Source organism: Zootoca vivipara, chromosome 1, assembly GCF_963506605.1.
Source record: "Zootoca vivipara chromosome 1, rZooViv1.1, whole genome shotgun sequence".
NCBI classification, from domain to species: Eukaryota; Metazoa; Chordata; class Lepidosauria; order Squamata; family Lacertidae; genus Zootoca; species Zootoca vivipara.
This window is the reverse complement of record NC_083276.1, coordinates 77,314,665-77,330,900: the sequence shown is the minus strand read 5'-3', so window position 1 is coordinate 77,330,900 and position 16,236 is coordinate 77,314,665. Positions and strand designations below refer to the sequence as shown.

The window sequence follows — 16,236 nt, the reverse complement described above, 5'->3', positions numbered from 1 at the left end:
CAAGCAAAGTAATAGTCCTGCTCTTTTATGCCGTGGTTAGGCCACACGTGGAACACTGTGTCCAGTTCTGGGCACCACAATTTAAGAAGGATATATTGACAAGCTGGAATGTGTGCAGAGGAAGGTGACCAATATGACAAAGGAGATTCCAACTACACATCTGTCATGTATGATGTTGTTGAGATTCCTGCATTGCAGGGGGTTGAACTAGATGATCTTGCAATCCCTTCCAACTCTACAGTTCTATGATTCTATGATTCTTTTCAGAAGGGCTAAATACTTCTTCTTTTTTAAAGAAAGCTCAAAGTCGGGGCTGCTGTTTGGGGGAGCCGATGAAGACCTTCATGGGTGCTGGGCTGGCAAAACCTGCCCTAATGGGCTGGCTTCCGCTGACTTTAACTGAAGAACAAGAGAAATGAAGAGTGGAAACAATGCAGCAGGCTAGAATTCAGCCATGGCGCTTCATTGCTTGTGGCCTGTTCCAAAGGTATCCTTTCAGTTCACAATCTATAATAATAACAAAGGGGGGTGGAGGCATACCTATAAATCTGCCACTACAAAATTTATACTGCACCATCTTGCCTGCCCCTGATGTAGACCATTTGTAATTAATCCGGGTTTCAAAACTTTGCTTTTCTCAATGTAGAATCTGGACAGTTATTTTAAGCACAGAGTGGACATGCTTCCTGTACGGTTTTCAGTGCTATATACACTATTGGTCATTAGCCGGGGGTCATCATAACCCATGGCAAGTGGGGCGCAACCTGATTCAAAGTGAGGCAGCTATTTGTAGGCACTTCCGCTTCAGTCTGTTGAGCAAGTCCTGGCTACAGTATGCAGGAGAAGGGAAGCATCAGAAAGTTGGAGAGATGGTAATGTAGAAGAAAGTGAGGGTGTGGGAGGTTACAAAATAGAGCCCCTATTGAGGGCTGGAGTCAAAATCTGGATAAGCAGCAATGGAAGACTGCTGGTCTATCCAGTGCTTGAAATAGAGCAGCCAGATGAAAAGAAGAGCAGGGCTCCTTCACCTGTTGTGTGGCAGAGGAATTTCAGCAGCCATAGTTCACATGGTGAAACTCCCTCTTCTATGCAGCTATTAAAAGGGGCTTCGTCTTTTGCATCTGGTCACTCTAGCTGGAAATGCAGCTTTCAGAAAGCCCTTGCACCAATTATCGATGACTTTCATGGTACACGCTCTAAAAATAAAAATTCTGACAAAGAGTTGGCCCCTGAGCAGCAAGCCTGTAAATCTTCCAACAACAGGCCACTGTGCTCTGATGAGCAAAGCTAATTTGGAGGAATTGACATTGAGGGACTTGGCTCTGAACAAGCTGTGCAAACAGGAACCCAAGATAAAAAGCCTTGAGTAAGAGCTACTAAAACAAACAGTGTGTGAAGTGGCATGCTGGTGGAGTGGCCTCCTCAAGGCTAGAGTAGTGAGTGGGTGGGAAGGAGAGTTCCCTGAAAACGCTGCATACTTTGTGCTGCACACCTCTCCTTTCCTCTGTGAAAACATTTCAGCACATGATCCGAATTAGCTTGCAGGACTGGTTTGCCAGTCACTGAAAAAGAAGGTGGCAATTTTCTTTCCCTAGGTATGCGTTAATCAGCTATACCGTATGTATGTACAATACAAAGGTAAGGTTTAAAAATCTGGACTCTTATTTCTCCTCTCCCCAGGGTTTGCTCCCAGGCACTTTTGGTGAAAATTAGCTTTAAGTATGTTCAGAACAGCATTCAAAGTCTAACAAAAAGGATGGCATTCACCTCACCAGCCATCCCTTACCCTGACAGAATATTGGGAATTGGGATTGTGTACTATAGGATACAGTAGTACCTTGGTTTTCAAACAGCTTAGTTCTCGAACGTTTTGGCTCCTTAATGCTGTAAACCCGAAAGTGAGTGTTCTGGTTTGTGAACTATTTCTGGAAGCTGAACATCCGACGGGGCTTCCACAGCTTCTGGTTGGCTGCAGGAGCTTTCTGCAGCCAATCAGAAGCCATGCTTTGGTTTTCAAACATTTTGGAAGTTGAACGAACTTCCAGAACGGATTCCATTCGACTTCCAAGGTACAACTGTAGTTTTATCTTATAATCATTTTTATTAGTTTTACATATAATCCCATTGTGTAAGATCATATCCTCTTATTAAATCTATTTGGCTCTACTGAGCCTGTCGACTTCCCTCCCTGCCACCTAATGGTTTACAAAATTAAATTTTGCATCTTTGCATTTAGCTTCCTTTCCTATTCTTGTTATATCATTACCTAATATATTAAATTACTCAACCTGAATAAACAAACTAAAAAAAATCCTTCCATGGTCTCTAAGGTGCTACTGGAAGGATTTTTTTTATTTTGACTACATCAGACCAACACGGCTACCTACCTGTAACTCAACCTGAATAGGCAGCAATTTCATCTTACAAACCTTCAGATTACCCTGCTAGTGATGCTAGTTGCTTACAGTTGTCTTTCAAATATAATATAAATTTATTCCAGTCTTTTTGGAATGCTTGATCTCACTGGTTCCGGATTCTTCCCATCAGTTTCGCCAGTTCTGTAAAGTCCATCAGTTTCATCTGCCACTCTTCTTTGGTTGGTACATCATATTGTTTCCATTTTGGGGCTAACAAAATTCTTGCCGCAGTTGTTGCATATAAGAACAATTTTTTGTCTTGTCTCAGTATCTCTTTACCTGTAGCTCTAAGTTTCTATCGCTCGTGACTACAGCATGGAAACTGAAGCCATGACCACAAGCCTCAGAAAGCAGATGGCATCTGAACATTGCTTCTAGCAGCCTGGTGCTGTAAAAACCTGGCATTTCCTCAGTCTGCCCAAGCCTGCATCAGCACTAGCAAATGCTTTTAAGAAACCTCAGCTGTTTTCTGATAAGAGGCAACCTGTATTTTAGGCTTCATCACTCAGAACCAAGCTAGACATAACCGGGGGTAGCCATGTTTGTTCTTTACTTGTCTGCCTCATTAATTTATGAAACAGGGAGAAGAGAGAGTATCCAATTTTTATAACAAAAGCGGAGGTAGAGGAAGCTTCTGTTTCCTTCACTCACACAAGAGCTCTTCATACACAAATGTAAATAATAATACTGTATTAATGTCTAGTTTAGACCCTGGAGATCTTCTTACTCATTGCCATGGAGAACCCTGCTAAGATTCTGCTTTTCTTGGTATAGCATTTGATTTTTGTTAGCAGATAAAAACATTGCCCCATTATGGGTTTTTTTTGTTGTAAAGCACAATTGATATTCACTTGATGAGTCATAACTGGACCGAAGTTTAATTACAGCAGTGCTACTGCTACCATGTACGGTATATATTTATTTTTTCTTTTATTTTCTCCTGATGGGCAGTGTGTGTGTGGGGGGGGGGAGTTCCATAATGCAATTAAGGCAAATGGTTTAGCTGGTAGCACTTCTGCTCATCACAAGCCAAGTGGGCAGTGGGCAGGGGAGTAAATGTACTTGGAACAAATAGTGGATTGTCCCAGTGTTCTTAAGCACTGCCAATCATTTCAAGGGACAAAGAGTCCTCACAGCCACCTCTTCTGGCAGGTTTGGAACGCCAGCAACCCTGTTGTTACCTGAACCAGTAGCGAGGCAGAAGCTGGTCTGGGAAGGATCAGAGAGCGGAGAGGACCCCACATTTCCCATGCCTCTGCTTCTAAACCAAGAGCTTCAATTGAAATAATTCAGAATATTGTATTCTGATTAATGTTTAACCAAGTTGTGTTTTTTTTAGGGCACTGGGTGATATTCAGCCAAGTTTTATACAGAATAGACACACTGAAATGAATGAACATGACCATATTAGAATCATTTATGTTTATTCTGAGGATAATAATAATAATAATAATAAATTTATTTATACCCCACCCATCTGGCTGGGTTTCCCCAGCCACTCTGGGCGGCTCCCAACAGAATATTAAAAGCACCATAAAACATCAAACATTAAAAACAGGGCTGTCTTCAGATGTCTTCTAAATGTCAGATAGTTGTTTATTTCCTTGACATCTGATGGGAGGGTGTTCCACAGGGCAGGTACCACTACCAAGAAGGCCCTCTGCCTAGTTCCCTGTAACCTCACTTCTCTCAGTGAGAGAACCGCCAGAAGGTGGTTGGACCTCAGTGTCTGGGCTGGACGATGGGGGTGGAGACACTCCTTCAGGAAAACTTACAGTAGTTGAATACCACTCTTCATGTTTCAGTGCTTGTCCAAATAATCCAATATAATTTTCAAAACCTTCTTCCAAATCATTTGTCCCCCCCCCATTCTTCTATATAATGAGCTCTCAAAATCCATTACCTCATCTTCCACTATTTCCCATCCTTCCCACCCTCAGTCTTTCTTCTACCCAAATAGTATTTACATGACCACTCATCTAGCTTCATTACCTTCCCATCCTAAGACCTCCACTTCTCTAGTCTCTATCCCCATAGCTCTGCCTAAATCCCTCCAGCTTGAGCACAATAACAACTGTCACACTTTCCTCCCAGGCACAAGATATACCTGCCCTGGGCCTCGGGTGATAAAATGAATGGATGACTGTAAGCCTAATCTTCCTCTTGGTCTCTACCTGAGAAGAAAGAAAAGTCTTTATCAGGCGTTGGCAACCTCGGCCCTCCAGATGTTTTGGGACTACAATTCCCATGATCGCTAGCTAACAGGACCAGTGGTCAGGGATGATGGGAATTGTAGTCCAAAACATCTGGAGGGCCAAGGTTGCCTAGGCCTGGTCTTTATGCTGGAGGGGGTGTTTAGAAGATCCCATGCCTGGAAGAGATCATCCCAGGGCCTCCAGGATAGAACCAGGGCTGATCTGAAATTTAACACATTTACTTGTTTGCACAAATCTGCATTTCCAGATGGGAAGAATTTCCTAATACACATTGATTGAAAAAAAGACACTTAACACTCCATCCAAGACAAAGCACTGCTCATAACAGTGGAGTCAAGAGTCTCCAAGAATTTATTGTAGTTTGATAATACCGGTAGGTCTGAAATAGTTTGCTTTAAAATACTTTGGATATAGTGCACTGAAGAAAAGTAGTAAGCAAATAAATAAATATGCGCAGGACTTGAACATTTCCCACTTGCAAAAATGTTGACAGCTTTTTATTGCAAAACAGAAGTTTACAGAGAAAGATATATAATGAAACCAGAAGTACATAGTTTTAGCTCATCTCATCCCAGTTGCCCCCAAAGTCCCTTGGTCTGTTGTGCATACTGTCAGCAAATTAGTGCATGCTGTAAAATGGTAAGTGCTGAGTCAATGCATTAGAGTTCAAGAAATTCCTGCATGTGAATTTTTGAATGACAATAGCAAACTCGATCCAGATGGCTGCAGTTTGGTTACTATATTCTTAATGTCTCTTTGTTCTCCTTTTAAACAACCCAAGTTTTCCAAATTCTTGGTGGCAACACAAGGATTACTGCTGTGCTGAACAAGATGCATTCTCCTTGTAGGTGGCGCATCAAGGTGAGTGGAGCACACAGAAGACAATTCCCACCAACTTTGGGATAGCAGTAGACATTTGGGATAGCAGTGGACATTTCATCCCAAACAGGGGTTTGGTCCCGGCCATCTACCTGCATGAACCAGCCTCCATCTACATTGGATGCTCACTAGCCCACCCACGTACCTTTACTGCTGCTCTCTGCCCCACAGATGCCATGAGGACCATCGTTTGGTCTGTTGGTGCCACTAGAAAATGCAGGAAAAGGGAGGTGGGCTGTGTGAGGAGCCTCTTGTTTTCATGTGGAACTCGCTAGAAATAAAATCCACATATTTGTTGGTTACACTTGTATCCCACCCTCAGGGACATTTGGAGGAACATATTCTCCAACAACTTCGTGAGGTAGAGGCAGTTCTTATATGGACTGAGCTCTTAGCTGTGATCGGGCAGTAGCATGTCCACCCAGAAACAAGAGGTTGATGCAAAGACTAAAGTCCATACACTTTCTCACTCGAGTCTTCTTTGCCTTCGGTCTGATGGGGTCTGCATTTATACCTCCTGCTTCCCTAAAGCCCAGCCTGGAGGTCTGAAGGTTTTGTTTTGTTTTACAATCAAACACTGTAAATTTTTTATTGAATAAATCCTGGCAGTACTAGAGCTTTGCCACTGGGGCTGGTTTTCGGCCTTTCCGGGTTTTCGGTGTTTGAGAACCAAGGCATTTGAGAGGTACCACTGTATGTGGTCTTTTTCTATGCTGGGGAAAGAGGGAAGTTTTGGAACTCACAAGGTCATCTTTTAAAGGTCTAATAAGCCTGTATTTCCACACTTTACTTTGCTGCATATTTTGTGATTTTAAATCTCTGCTGGCGTTTTCTCATTAAAGATAACTTACCCCAAACTTGGATCTTGGCATCCACAAGTACCGTACTCCTTTTTATATCCATTTCCCCCCCCCCTTGCACCAACAATCAGAAGGGCAAAACTCCTTTGTTTTTTCCTGCTCAGATAGTATACTATTATGTTCAGCTTGTTTGGAAACTTTACCAGGGTTTTCTCTCTGGACTCCGCCTGCCGTATTCAGCAGCATTTGTCTCTGCTGGTGCCCATGCGTACAGCCTGAAGGGACTATTGCTGTTCAGTTTGCTTAAGCATAAAGAGAAGCGATATGTAAGGCAGTGCATGCTAAGAACAGTGGTTCCGTCTCTAGCTTAAGCCAATATTTGCCTAAAGGCTAATGGTGATTTATACGGGAGTTGTGTTGCAACAACTCCCATGTTACTCATTTGGATTCTCAGATATCTGGTTAATAAATGCCAGGCCACATCTGTAAGTTCATAAAGTCCACAATATTATCAAAGTGCAATGGTGAGAAGTGAAATGGAATACCACAATTTGTTTACATCTATATTTTGCAGGATTGTCTTCATAATTTTTATATTTGATTTCCTTGCTCCATAAATTGATATTATCTGCCTTCAGGTTGATAAATATCTAAATATATTATCCATTTTTAGGCTTAATTCATGAGGTAGAAAGCAAGTGTGTTTGCCCCATACACACTAGTTCTTGTAATTGTAAATACTGTAAAGTATGAAGGAGAGAGGATTATTGTAAACAAGTCACAAGGTAACAAGTGAGAAGGAGCTGAGGAAAGTCACGTTGTGTGAATCATTCATCAGAGAGAAAATCTGAGAGCAAGCTTACCTTGGGGTTCTGTTTTGATAAAGATTAGGGGGGTGTAGAGTGTTTTTGTTGCTGCTGAAGCAATAAATTATCAAGCCAGCCTTTTTTGCCTAGTCATGTCTTTCAGTACCAAGTCCCAACAATGACATTTTACTACACAGCAAAATGCAAGGAAATAAGAACCGAACTATTAAATTACAAATTGCCCTGGAAAAGTGCAAGCTCATTAATGGAATTGGCCTGGGGAAATCCAAAATGTAAGGTTCCATTGGCATAGGTCTATGGAGGTGATGCTGGGAGATATAAAGAAAGAAGTTAGGATAATCAAAATTTGTTTAAGGATTGTTACAGTTTCTTGAATGTGTGTTAATGGGAGAAGACTTCAGATACTGTATAATATCTGAATTGTATCCTACAAATTCATTCTAATTAGCCCAATGTAAAAACACATGCCTGATTCTTTTTTAGAAGTTTAGCAATTAGCAATTAGTGACTTTAATTGTGTAGGCACAGCATAGCAATACCGCCAGTCCCACCCTGGATTGCCATGACCCCCTTAAGCCTTTTGCAATTTAGTGACCTCTACACATAGCAAACTGTTCTTACAATAATCTCACTGTCTGTTGAAGGAGTTTCCCAATCGCTGTCTTAAACTGGGTTTTCCCCTAGCCTGTGATTAGGAATGAACCAAGTAGACTGGCTAACACAGAAGCTGGTCCAAATATTTGCTCATAGAAGTTCTTATGCCTCTAGGTGCAAGATAAGCTTGGTCCTCATAAAACTGAACAAATACAAATACTTCTGAGTCAGAATTACTGCATGCACCTTTTTATCAAACACGCCAAGCAGAGGGACCAATTGACCAATTTGTCCTTGAAGAGCAAACCTGTTATTCGAGCAAGCTATTAAAATTGTTTTACTCCAACCAGTATAAACAGTTGAAGTGATATTCCTCATTATGGTGGTGATGATGATTTCAATTTGTCAGTCACTGAAAACACTGCAATCCCTAGCCAACTGACAGCAAATTTAAAAGCATACAACCTGCAGTTATTCAGCATCATAAAGTACCACCAAACCCTTCAGAAAGCAATACTTTACTAAAAACAACATAGCAGCTCAAAGCAGATGAACTCATCCTAGCTCATCCTGTCCCATCAAATGCCTGGGAAAAGAGAAAGATGCTAGAGAGATGCTAATGTAGGCTCCAGGTAGGCCTCACTAGTCTGGGGCAGCATTCCATATATGTTCAGGAAGTGTGTGAGGATGTTTCCATCTACCGTATCCACAGGAACAGCTAGACCCAGCTAGCAGTGGATTGAGGTGGTTCTTTAAATCCAGCCCTGTGCATTGAGCGGTTTCATCTCAAAGCCTCTTCTAAATGGGACTCTGGCTCCATGGGTTGCTTCCACCCTTGGGTGCAGGGGAGAGGGCCTATGCACACTTACCTTGTTGGAATCCTTATGCAACAGGCCAGCATATGACCTGAAGGATTATATGCTTCCCTAATACAGTGGTACCTCGCAAGACGAATGCCTTGCACAATGAAAAACTCGCAAGACGAACAAGTTTTGCGTTGCGCGAGGGACTTGCAAGACGAGGAGGTTTTCTATGGCCGCCGCTTCGTCTTGCAAAGCGCGGCCATAGAATGTAGCGTGGGAAGGCGGCAAAGGAAGATCAGCTGTCAGCACAGGAAGCTGACAGCTGATCTTCCTTTGCCTTCTTCCCATGCTACAGCTGGTTTCCCGGGGCTTGCCAAGCAGGTGGCGACAAGCCCTGCAAGCAGCACCTGGAGCCGAAGCGCAGCGGTGTGGGGGCTGCCACTGCCTGTCTTCCCCTCAGGGAAGCCATGTGGCGGCAGCCAGGGTGAGCAGCGCCCGCCGCGTTTCGGGGGCTGCCACCGCCTGTCTTCCCCGAGCCAAGAGAGCAAGCGCCGCTGCCGCCAGTCCCCGGGAGCCCATAGGAACGCACTGATTAAGTTTCAATGCATTCCTATGGGAAACCATGACTCGCAAGACAAATTTTTCGTAGGGCGAATTGAGTGCTGGAACGAATTAAATCCGTCTTGTGAGGCACCACTGTACAGTGGTACCTCGGGTTAAGAACTTAATTCATTCATAAAGTTTATTTTTTTAAAAAAAGAACTTAATTCATTCTGGAGGTCGGTTCTTAACCTGAAACTGTTCTTAACCTGAGGTACCAGTTTAGCTAATGGGGCCTCCCACTGCTGCCGCACAATTTCTGTTCTCATCCTGAAGCAAAGTTCTTAACCCGAGGTACTATTTCTAGGTTAGTGGAGTCTGTAACCCGAAGCGTCTGTAACCCGAAGTGTCGGTAACCCGAGGTACCACTGTAACTATACAGCAATGTAATAGATTGTATATTAGGGAATGCTGGAGGCCTCTGAATCATATGGGAATCAGAGATTGGCCACCCAACTGAAGAACGCAAATGGGAGGGTATGTGGACTATTCCCCAGCCTTAAAACCATCTCTGCTCACTTACAGAAGGCCTTGCTGAAGGTAATCCTGCACTGCCACTCGACTCCAGTCAGACTGGCAAAAATTAATCCTTCTCCCATCTATGTTGGGTTGTGGAAAACTTGGTTCAATTATTCATGTTTGGTGGGAATGCCCTGATGCTTTTAAAAATAATACCATAATAATCATAACAACAACAACAATGATAATAATAATATCCATAATTACAAACCAATCTCTCTCCAAATCCTGCCTTAGCCCCACTAACACTAGACATAGACTTGGCTCCAGCTTGCAGTACAGAGAACTAGCAGGCTTTTTATTGACTGCAGCATGACTAGCAACAGGACAACAGTAGAAAAACCAGTCTGAAATAGCCTTGAACATAGGGGAAATCATATCTGGATACAGCAATGTCTGAGGGTCTCACTACACTACAGAGATGGATTTAGGGCAGTGTGACTAGTTACACAACACTGGGTGCCAAGCCTAGGGGGTGCTGTGGAGCATTGCAACTATGACATAGTGAATTGAGCAGAATGGAAGGCAAGGGTGGGGGTTGAATTTTGGCCTTGCACAGGATGCTGCTGAAATGTGAAATACTAAAGTTTGTCCCTAGTCACTGTACATAGGAGAGTAATCAAATGCATGACCAAAAGAGACATCTTTCAGGAAACCTGAACCCTTTTCTTGAACCATGTTAATGACCAAAATCAAGACTTTGTTGTACCGAGTGCTCAGTCTTCTCAGTGGGGAGATTACATTAATGTGTTTGAATGTTGAATGTGTGAGATTATGTTTAAAGTCAGAGAATAGAACTGACACCATTAGATGTACTGCTGGGTAAATGTTTAACGCTTCTTGTTTTTGTATCTATTTAAAAACCAATGCAAACTTGTTTTTTTAAAAAGGTCACCAAGATCACTTCCGAATGACCTGTTTATTGAAAAATTACCCTGGCTTGCTTGCACAAAGTTTGCAGGGGGAGGTATGCAACACCCTCTAGTTACTGAGCATTCATTCTGATTTGTTTGGCAGTTATGCACTGTCATGTCAAACAACTGTTATCGCCACACTTTCCAGTGCATTTCCCTGACCCGTTCATTACAGCAAAAAATCCAAAACATTTTTGGAAGTGGGTTTGTTGTGCAAGAGGGCAAAATCCACTTTGATTGTGCCATCTGAATTTGCTGGTATGTTCATAGGATTTGGAACTGGAGATTAACTACATCCACCTCAGTTATGCAGTGGTTACTTCTTGGTCAACATAAGAACTTAAGGGCTCTTTTGGATCAAACGAAAGGCCTACCTAAGGACTAGCCAATGTGGTCTCTTCATACGCGAACCACAACTCCTATTATCCATGAGCATTGTCAGTGTGGGCTGGAGCTGATGGTAGTTGTAGTACACAGCATCTGGATGGCACCATGTTGGGTTATCTATTCCAGCAGCCCGTTTTCCACAGCAGTTGTAATTTTTTTCTTGATTTTCTTGTTTTATCTTATTGCAGACTTTGAGGTTTTTTTACAATCACACGATGTATAAATTTTATGAAACAAACAACCAAAATTGGGGAACCCCTTACATCTGATGCAATGCTGCAATAGAAAAATTTGAGTATAAACAGCAAGTTCCAATCTTGGAAGTATTCAAGTTTCTTTGCACTAGGGCTTACCTGTTGACAAGAACAAGCAATAGTCTTTTTGCTCTTACCAAGGAATAAAATGCCTGCTGTGTTTGACATTTCTCTCTCTTGTGTTTTCTTCAAGGTTCAGGAGCTTTCACTTTGGCAAAGAATAAAGAAAAACAGAGGGAACACGTCGTATCAAATCAACCAGATGTTTTACCCAGCAAAACTTAATGATCCATTAAATTTCAGCTAGGAATTGGGAGAGCTGTAATATTCAGTCATTAATAGGACTGTCCATAAATTATATTAATTGCACTTTTAGAAACCTTTCAGAGTACCTTTTGCCCTTGCTGCCATTTTTCAGTGTAGTACAGACCCATCAAAAAGTAAGCCACAGGTAATCACTACACCCCTATCAGCAAAATATGTTATGCCTGCCGTGATGGAATATATTATCTAAATTTTTGTGTGTCAAACATAGAAAGTAATGAATAACACTTTTTAATTTTCTAAACTACTCCTTCAAAGAGTAGGCCCAAACTAGCCACCATGGGAGAGGTCTTCCCAGGGATATCTAATGAAGGAAGATGCATATTGGTGACTTCCTCATGCCCAGCACATCACCAGCACACTTCTGGGAGCAGAGGAAACACTGAGCAGTGCAACATTAAACCGCATTATCATCTTTCCTTAGGTGTTATGAGGGAGATGTGAGCGGCAGCCATTTGCTATCTCACAGTTCAGTTTCAGGCTATGAAAGGTGTTGGGGGGGGACCATTCTCACATTCTACAGAGAACTAGCAGGCTGCAGCAGGAAGCTGAGGGAAGCCTGGGAATATAGCCCAAGGGGCACTGGAGCACCCGCTTTGAGTGCATAAGATATCTGTTTCAATTCCCAGCATCCTCAGACAGGGCTGGAAATGTCCCCTTTTGAAACCCTTGCTGCCAGTTCGTGCAGACATCACTGAGCTTAATGGACCAATGGTCTGAGTCATCATAAAACAGCTTTTCGTGCTAGGCGTTCACACTGTTCACTGTTTCACTACTGAACAAAGTTTTATTATGCTGGAGATGGGTTCCCCTGCCTGCCGCCTTTTCCTTGCACTTGAATTCTGCTCAAAGAAAATCCAGTATTTGCATTAAAAGCAAGCTGGCTGCATGAAGTCATGCTTTACCAAGGGCGTACCCAACACGGGGCAAGTTAGGGCAGCTGCCCTACTCTAGAAGCAGGGCTGGTGGGCGGAGGCGGAGCACAGCCCGGTGGAGCGCGAGTTCGCCATTCCTGCCGCGCCGCACCCTCCCTCCAGCTCCCCGGCGCGCCCTCAGGCAAGGCCAAGCGCGGCGGGGAACCAGGGAGCGCGGCGCGGTGGGCGGGAACGCCGAACTCGCGCTCCGCTGGGCTGGGCTCCGCCTCCGCCCACCAGCCCTGCTTCTAGGGAGGGGCGCAGCCCGGCGGAGCGCGAGTTTGCCATTCCCGCCCGCCGCGCTGCGCCTTCTGGCAAGGCCAAGCGCGGCGGGGAACCAGAGAGCGCGGCGCAGCGGGCGGGCACGCTGAACTCGCGCTCCGCTGGGCTGGGCTCTGCCTCCGCCCACCAGCCCTGCTTCTAGGGAGGGGCACAGCCCGGCGGAGCGCGAGATCGCCGTTCCCGCCCACTTTGTGGCCCCTCCCCTTCCGTGCCTTGGCCCCTCCCCTTGCCCCCCCCTAGTTTTGATCCTGGGTACGCCCATGTGCTTTACGTAAGTGATATTTGGGGCCTTTGAATAGTATTGAAATTGGTGGTTACATAGGGACACAGTCCTTTCCTTTCTGCTGTGTGTATGGGAAACAATGCGGAAGACATTGTGACGAGGAGATAGGATGGCATGTCTTAGAGTTCTCCCCATAGCCGTGCTGCGCCCCAAACTTAGCTTCTGTGTGGATGTTTCTTTAAGGGAAGAGAGCTTGTTGACCACAGGTGTTGCCAATTAAGAGAAGGCTCTCAAAAGGCAGGCATTTGGGATGGGAGGAGAGCCTGCCTGCCTGGAGGAGAACTGAGATACCGTATATTCCGGCGTATAAGACAACTAGGCATATAAGAGGACCCCCAACTTTTCCAGTTAAAATATAGAATTTGGGATATACTTGCCGTATATGAAATACGACCCGGCATATAATACAACCCCCGACTTTTGAGAAGATTTTCCTGGGTTAAAAAGTAGTCTTAAACACAGGAATATACAGTAGGTTGCATGTCCTCGCTACCCAGGGAGCAGATTGGGGATATTGGGTATGTATGCTTTATTTTCTGTAATAAAGGTTCTTTGGTTCACCTTCCACCTCCTCATTCCTTTTGTCCCGATATCTTTAAAAAGAACCACTGCATTTGGCAGAACACTGTGTCTGTTGGTTTGATGTACAGGTATCTGCTCTGTGCTTGCTGTGCTCTTTCTTATATTATTATGTCATTGTTTGAAGATGTAATCTCAACTGTCATTGTAAGCCACCTTGGAAGCCTTTTTGGCTGGAAGGCTGGGTGTGTTTTCAACCAACCAAAATTCTTCCAGCCAGGGCCGGCGCTACAATTAAGGCGAGCTAGGCAGTCGCCTAGGGCGCCAACATGGAGGGGGCACTGGCCAGCCTGCCCCCACCCCCGCTGCCCCCCACCCGCCGTGCCCAGAAGGGAGAGCGAGGGCTCTGGCAGCGCCCTCCCTCTCCGCCAGCACAGTGAGCAAGAGCGCGACAACTCACAACCGGGGCTGCAGGCAGGCAGGAGAGCGCCTGCCGCAGCGCCTCGAAGCTTTGGGCTGCAACAGACGCTCGCGGGGCCATGGTGGGAGAGTGAGCGGGGGCTGAGGGGCACGGCGCTAAGGCAGCCGCCCTGGGGGGGGGGTCATGCCTTCCGGGTCTCCTGAGCTCTCTGCCTTGGCAGCCGGCTCCTCCTCCTCCTTGAATGGGGCCGGGGGGCTCTGCGAGGCCCCGGCTGCGCCGTGCGCCCAGAGTACGGTGCCACCCGCCACGGTGGGGAGGAAGGCGTGCCCTGAGCAGGAGGCATGCCGCTAGGGGCCCACCGGGTGCATCTGCGACACCGCTGACATCCGCCTGCCCCGGGACAGTGCCGTCTTCGCCTGCAGCGGGTACGGCGTGGCTGGTGAGTGGGGCGCGAGCCAGGGGGCACTACGGGGCCGGGCCGAATGACCCACAAGGGCGGCTGTGGGGTTGGAGCGAGGGGAGCTCTCCCCCCCCCCCAGGACTCGGGCAAAGCAACCTTCTCGTTGGTTTCTGTTGGGCTGCCCGGGAAAAAGCTTCAGGGACTGTGGCTGAGCGCTCGGCCCCTCCCCTGTCTTCTCAACCCGCAGGGATTAAGTTTTGGGGCGGGGAGCTTTTAGCTAAGAGCTAAATGCACCACGAGTGCTGGGGGGGGAGAGGGGGAGAGTGTCCTGCAGTCCCGTAGCCGCCACCCCTTCACCTGCTGGTCTCTACCTGAGAAGCTAGTGGGCAGGTGTGTCCAGAGCTCTTGACATAACAGGGGGGTGGGGAGGATGATTCCTTGGCAAGGGAAGAGCCAAGAACTGAACTCCCAGGCTAATACCCTCCTTTCCTACCTCTCTCCTTTCCTTAAAAAAAAAAAGTCTGGAAGTATTCATTGGTGATTTGCTTTTGTGATTCCTCTTTTAGAATCTACTACGTAATATACTAGTGAAGCCCTCCAAGTTCATCCAAGCAGGAAACAAATATATTGGGGGGATAACTTTTTGTGTGCAGAGGTAGATTTAAAGGTGTTGTTTTGTTTTGTTTCCTTTCTGAACCTGAGATGTTTTCCAGAAGTAAACAAGAAGGTGTTATGGTGGGAAGTGAAATCTTGCTTCGGCAAGATAAGGGGCATGTATAGACGCTCCATCTTTTTAATAAACAACAACCTGGACTTCTTGTTTCTGATGCGCAAAAGGTTTTAACAATTCGGTTGGTTCTGAATATCTCAAGGGAAGAACTGGAGGTGACTTGTGGATGGGGCCAGCCTCTCCCCATGTGCTAACTTAAAGCTGTTTTCTTGGAGCCTGAAAGCAGCCTGTTCCCAAGTAGACAGAGGGAATCCTAAAGGCATCAATCTGTCAAATGTGATGGCATTTGAGGACGTCCTGTTCTGTAGGAGATGGTCTCTGTGCATTTTGGCCTTTGTGTTCCTGCTGATCCTTGCATATAAACAGGGCAGTCTCGAGCAGGTTGGGCGCCCTGGCACTGAGGGGCGGAGATCGCTCCGGTGCCCCCACCCACACAGGGCGCAACATGGCTTCTGCGTGGCTTTGCCGCGCAGTGCCCCGCCTACCAGCCCAACGCCCTGGCGCCCTGCGCCACCGGGACTCTACCTAGAGCCGGCCCTGCATATAAACAGACAAAACTTAATTCTTTGGAAAGGAAATTGAGAAGCAGAGAAGAATTAATTCAGGTTAAGTAAGAATGCAGTGTGCAGGGAGGGGGGAGGCCGCCGGCGGGGCCGCGTGGCTCCCCAGCTTGCTGCACTCGCTGGGGCACCCCTGGGGGGCTGGCACCCTGTGTTTGAAATATGATTGGGGGGGGCGCCAGAAAGTGATCTCGCCTAGGGCGCAAAAAAACCCTAGCACCGACCCTGCTTCCAGCGCGACCATAATCTGGCAACACTGCTGAATCTGAAAGAGAACAAAAAAGAAAATGAACAGTGTTCACCTATGGAACATTTCTAGCATGTATCAGCAGTTCCATTGTGGTTTGTACATTTTGACCTTTCACCTTAAAAACAACCCTAGCAAATTTAGCATCTCTAGTACGGTAATAGGAAGTTACTTTTTTCATGCTCCAGTGAGCTGGCAAAGAACATCTGAGGCAATAAGAAAATTGCTTCAATCCAAGTCATTAAGTCCATGAAGTTGATGGAAACCAATATGCTGTAACCTATATTGAGTCACTTCTTACATAACCATAGCCATAGTCAGTGTTGCCAGGGAACAGAGTTTAGTT

General features: G+C 45.6%; 1 long non-coding RNA gene across 2 annotated transcripts; it reads left to right on the top strand.

The window, feature by feature from the left end:
- The first annotated feature begins 1,403 nt into the window (after window positions 1-1,403).
- LOC118088649 (uncharacterized) lies at window positions 1,404-12,486 on the top strand. Of its 2 annotated transcripts, XR_004693039.2 has the most exons (4): window positions 1,404-1,638; window positions 5,415-5,494; window positions 10,546-10,622; window positions 11,404-12,486. It is a non-coding gene; the product is annotated as an uncharacterized LOC118088649 (long non-coding RNA). The 2 variants fall into 2 exon arrangements; XR_004693038.2 differs by lacking the exon at window positions 10,546-10,622.
- Window positions 12,487-16,236: the final 3,750 nt, after the last annotated feature.